Below are 6179 nucleotides of genomic sequence, written 5' to 3'. Positions count from 1 at the left end.
GGAATAGGTGACAAACAGAACTGGAAAAACATGGTAAAGCAAATAGCACTTTAATGTCAAAATCAGCAATAAAATATAATTAGAGAAAAATCTAGGAATTGTGGTGACTTGGGAATTTTAAAGAAAAGGTGGCCAGAGTTTACCTTAATGAGAAAATGTCCTCTGAATAAAGAAATTTGAAAGCAAGGACATGAACCTTAATGATGTCTGAAAATAAGCTCAGGTAGAGGAACACGAAGAGCAAAAAGCTACTGGTGGGGTCATGTTTGTCTACTGGATGAGTGACAAGGATAATAGAATGGACAAGTCAGAGCAACTGGAAGAGAAGGAACATGAAGTAAAGTTATGACTAGTCATGTCTCTAAGTTCATTTCATATGCAGTTAAATGTAACATATTTCATACACTAAACAGTCAAATTAGGGGTGCTAATTTTACTAGCTTCTAAACATGAAAGTATTGGAAACCGGATGATTTCTATACAGATAAATAGGTTTTACATGATTTATTGCAAAAAAGCAACCTAGAAAAGTCTTTATTGTTAAGATCCCTAAGCTATTACCAAAATTCACACTCCTTCTCTTCAGCAGAAATTGTTATAGCTGGTCATATGACTGCTAGATTATACTTCTTTCCATTCTCTTTTAGAATTAGGTGTGGATATGACAATTAAATTATCACATAAGGCATGTATGTGGAATTAAACAAGACTTGACCAATAGGAACTTTGCTGTTCCTCCATATCTCCATGATCCTGAATTTAAAACAAACTTGAAAAGGCTCTTTTCTTCCTCTGTTCTCCTTTCTCCTTATATCCTTTTCTCCTCCAGTTTCTTCGTTAATTCCTTCCTAGCATCCTTCCCCTTTCTATTTTCCTTCCAATAAATGATTCATCCACTTCTATGTTACATAGTTTACTAGGTGTCTAAAATTCAGTTATAAGTCAAACCAGAATCTAACATACTAAGTGGAACTTACCACCACATATATGGAAAGATCATGATAAAATATAGGTATAAATATCACACTGGACTGGGATAACTGTTAACAAAAGAGAACTATCTTAGATAAAAATAATTTTAAGGGAAATATTGCAATAAATCATATTGTTTAAAGGGATTTACATGATTTTCTGAAGCTTCATAGCCATATTACCTAACATAAGTTACTCATACATTGAAAATTTCAGATTTCTATTGGAAAAAAAAAAACTGTGAAAAGAAGACTTCACATAATATATGAGATTACAGTTTTAGCCATTGTCAGGTGGAAAATTATGATACATGGAAAGTTCATATACATTGCTCTGCTACAACATTCTCTGGTTTATAGTGCATGCTTAACAATTTATGTGATAGGTATGTTAAGTCACTATGTGACATTTTCTGAGTCATCTGGCAGAGATCATGAGAGTGTGGTTGGTGGTGTGTGAACTCAGAGAAGTTAAATGAGTGAAAAGTCCTTTTCCCAGAGAGAAACTAGCATGTGAACGAAGAGGTTAGCTTCCATATCTTAATTTAAAGAGAAATCTATGAGGCAGAAGTGAAGTTATTATTGGTAATCATTCACTCACTTCAAAAACAGTGATTGATAATGACTCTTTGAGGAGATACCATTAATTTGTCATGTTAAAGAGTCTACTGGTCTTATATTATTAACATTACAGCAATTCTGAGGAAGGTGTCTATAACATTATTATGTCAAAATCATGTAAATGTGAATTGGAATTCTTAAGTGTGATATGTTAATATCATATTTCATGTTAATATCAAGATTTGCTAAAGAAAATGAGAGATGATGTTACCTTCAAGATCTTTAAATGAGATAATGCAATTTTCATAAAGATGGCCAATTAAATAAGAAACCAGAAGGGAAACATTGTACTCTCATTTCAACTTAGATCAGAAGGATATATTTAAAGAACCATTAAATTCTCCTAATAGCAGTTCAATTAAAGTTGATATAACATACAGAAATGTTTACCATTTAAAATTTTTCTTTAAATGTTCACTGAATGGTCTGAAAGTGTTTTAGAATAAAACCTGGAAACACCACCAATAAAAGTAGCCAACTGGAATATTTAACAAGTCAGCAAAAGCTATGTTTCTGAGTACCTAAAGAAAAATATTATTTTTAAGATGCACGTTTTATAAGCACCTGATTCATGTGCAGGAGTAAAACTACAGTCAACAGAAGTATCAGGAAAAAAAGTGAAAAAACTAGGACCTTAGAATAAATGAAATATTTTGGGTAAGAGTAAATAGCTGTTTAATAGAAGTAAATTCAGTTTCCAAGTTAAAAGACATCTCAGTCCAATAATACCCCAAGAAATATGCCCAGAGGAAGATATATGAACAGGAAGTGACTATAATTTTAGAGTAAAGAAAACACTCCTCACTGGAGCACAATAGTCTTTCCCATTTGGGGGGCCTGAGGACAGGAAGAATGTGAGATGTGTTACAGAAGTTGAAAAGTCTGACTTTGTGGATAACAGATTTCAAATGCTTTGCAAATAAAGATATGTGAAACGTCTTTACTGTTATTCTTGTCGATTGATTAAGATTTGAGGTGAACCCTTTCCATTACTTCAAAGTGGAACTAAAATAAACAAAATATCATTGTAAACATTGACCATATCCAGCGCTAGAAAAATATTGAGGGTATCAATTTGTGGTTTAGGACATCTCATAAAATTTAGGGGAGAGACATATTGTTCTAATGGAAATATTGTTCTAACAACTGGTAAATAATAGAAGCACAAAAGTCAATTACGTGAATTTATAGTTCTTATTCTGGAAGTTTAATTCTACCTGGATGTACAATGGCAAACTTTTATTAGGCTTATTGAAAAAGTTATTTAAATAAAAGTTTTCATTGATTTTATCCTCACTGAAACCTATTTTGCAAAATGGACCATTGAAGTGATAACAATGACTTCTTCAGCTTATTTTACTGTGAGTTTAACCTGAGGATCTTGTTTGTATGATTTTCCAGATTACAGCCATTTTCCTCTGACACACATAGATACATAAAATATATCTCATATATCTTATGTGACCCAATGATCACAATGAATAGGGCCTGAATTTTAAATTGATATATTAACATTGTTTCTTAAATTCTATTTAATGTGTGCACAACCATTACACAAATAAATTTGTGATTTTGAAGTTATTTCCATCTTGTTGAATAAATCATTTCCCTGTACATTTCCCTGATACTCAAGGAATCATATGATTGTGGAAAATGTTCAAAATGTCATTTCCTCATGTAGATTTGTACGCAAAGTATGTGGTGATTACAGCAATCGGTAGGCATAGCAAAATTGTCAGATCTAACGTGCAATATCATTATAATTGTTAATATATGATGACTACACATAACATATCTGGAAATGGAAATAAAAGGTCTATACCACATTAATTACAAATATTACCACAGGGTACAAATTTTAGTTTCATATATCATTAACAACAACTAGGCTTCCAATGCCTTCTGAACTAATAGTCTTCATTACCAATTGATCTCACCCTGTGGCATAAGTTTATGGCTTCTACTGGGACCTGTTAATAATTTACAGAGATAATAAGCATGTGCTCTCCTTGCACCTTTCTTTTATTTTACCTCCCCACTCTCTTCAGGGATGTCAGTGTGATGACACTGAGAGGGGAGCAGGGTTGGCTTAACAGAGCTTGAATCTTGCTTTACAAAATCTGCAGTTTATTCAAGTTCCCCTGAATAAACATTGTTTATTCAGGCTTAAGTTATGATGTCATGTTAATGTTATAAAATTTATTGCTGTAATCTCAAAGTGTACACTTGAAACTCTATGATAAAATCATATTTAAGAATATCACAGCTTTTATATGAAAAGAAGTAAAGCGAGGAAACAGATTCCCTTGACTGACAGGGTCATAGACTATTATAAAGACAGAACTTTTTAAAGCAGTTATGGTTTTGTAAAACGAAAATGAGATTTTAATTCAATCATTGATAATAGTCATTTCTAAATATAATTGAGCACACTATAATTAGAAGATTAATTTGTTCATGAAAATCAAATTTGTTGACAAGTATTTTGTCAGATTCTGTATAAATGATATATACAGGTGATGTTCTAAACTGAAAGAAAACATACTTTATGCAAGACTCAGACTAGTACTTTATGAGTATTATGTTATGTGATCCTAGAATAATCTTATGACATAGTTGTATAACCTCATTGTTTTATTCCATAAGTTAAATAATATTTGTTAAGGGTATACCTTTGAATTTTTAGTTGTGGATGTCATAATAAATAAAATAAATTCCTACTTTGGATATATATAGTTCATGTGGGATGAAGAGTAAGCAAAGAAATAAATGATAGGCAAATTTAAGAAAATGTTAGTGCAACATTGTGTAAGCGGTTCACACACAGATTATAAGGAGATGTTTTTCTAAGACCCTCATATTTGAACTGATTCCTGAATGACTAAGTCAGAGCCACCTATACAAAAACTAGTGGAGAGGCTCAGGGGTACAGTGCTTGCCTGGTTATGTACAAGGCACTGCATTTTATCCTCAGCACCACATAAAAATAAATAAATAAATAAACAAAATAAAGTCCTTGTGTCCTTCTACAACTAAAAATATTAAAAGATACGCAAAACTAAGTGGAGTAGGGGCATATTGAAGAAAATGTGCAAATACCCTATTGTGGTATTAGTGGGTATTAGTGAAGAATAAAGACATTTTAAAGGATGGTGTAAGAAGTCTAATATCTAAGTAACTGAATTACCAGAAGAAACACAAATATATAGAATGGTAATAGTTAAGTAGATTTAAAGGTTAAGAATTTTCTTAAACTAATGTAAGAATTTTTTAAAAATTCAAGAAAGTCACAGACACCTAAGCAGCATTAAAAATCAGTGTTCAGCCAGGCATGGTGGTACACTCCTATAATCCTAGTGGCTCGGGAGGCTGAGGCAGGAGGATTGCAAGTTCAAGATGAGCCTCAGCAATTTAGTGAGGCCCTAAGAAACTTAGTAAGACCCTGTCTCAAAATAAAAAATAAAAAGGGCTGGAGATGTGCCTCAATGGTTAAACACTACTGGATTCAATATCCTGAATCAAAAGGAAAAAAAAAATCAGAGTTAATGGATTGGCAGGGAGTGGAAGGTGGGGGGAAATGTAGCAGCTGATGACAAATAATTAATGTGAATTCTAGAAACAGAGTGAATAAGACAAGACTCAGGCCAGGCTTTGCTTCATGCAAGACCTGGGCTTGCTCTGTTCCCTAATTCATGATTTACATATGCTGAGGATCTATATTTCATAATTATTTCTCCTGTCAGACAAAGACTTAAAATAGATCTTTCATAAAGCAAAGAAAATGCTCCATGATGTAACCTAACTAACTTGAAATTATATACAGCATGTATATGTTTGAATATCTTCAAAATTATTAATTGCATTACTATGCTCAACTATTCTGGGCTTGTTCTCACTTGAACATGAAAGTGCATTATGTTTTTAATTAGTCATAGGTAAAACTCTGGATAACCTCTGTTTGAGTTACAGACTTGGTGATGTTTTCTCCATATGCTGGGACTTTATAGCACATTAAGCTGTTGGTTCATTTAAGATGTAAAAATAAAAAAAATAAAAATAAAAAAAAATAACAAGGTGAGCTCTTGTACAAAAGGATACAAGATAGCACCTTCCATTTATCTCCACTAAAATTTAGATTGTGAGCATGAAGTCACCTTTGAGAGCACTCAGATTAAAGTGTATCTTAAAAATGCACTAGGGAGGGAATATTCTCTTAAACACTTGCTATTTAAGATAACAGTTACACAAGCCACTAAATCTCCAAAATGTGAATTGTTGATTTATGAAAAATCTCCAGACCGTATGTCTAACATTTCAAGTTTCCACATTTGCTTTCTTAAATATTTTTCACATCTGTCACCTCCTCTCCAACACTGCTGCCCAATGGGTCAGTTTCTCTCTTCAGTCTTGGCCCATTCATGTTCATCACTGTTGATAATTCATTGTCACCATGCCATTCTCTGATTTAAAGTGGCCCTAAAGACCTTCTGATTTTTTTGTGGGTTGGGTAATGGGGATTGAACTCAGGGGCACTTAACCACTGAACCACATCCCTAAACCATTTTTGTATTTTATTTAGAGACAGGA

The 6179-nt window shown here is 32.7% G+C and overlaps 1 pseudogene; it reads left to right on the top strand.

Annotated features, from left to right (window-relative positions):
- Positions 1-262: 262 nt before the first annotated feature.
- LOC143407759 (protein HTATIP2 pseudogene) overlaps positions 263-6179 on the top strand; it is a 28410-nt pseudogene continuing 22493 nt past the window's right edge.

The sequence above is a fragment of the Callospermophilus lateralis genome, chromosome 10, assembly GCF_048772815.1.
Source record: "Callospermophilus lateralis isolate mCalLat2 chromosome 10, mCalLat2.hap1, whole genome shotgun sequence".
Lineage (NCBI taxonomy): Eukaryota > Metazoa > Chordata > Mammalia > Rodentia > Sciuridae > Callospermophilus > Callospermophilus lateralis.
The sequence above is the reverse complement of the archived record's forward strand: the minus strand, read 5'-3'. Positions and strand labels throughout refer to the sequence as shown.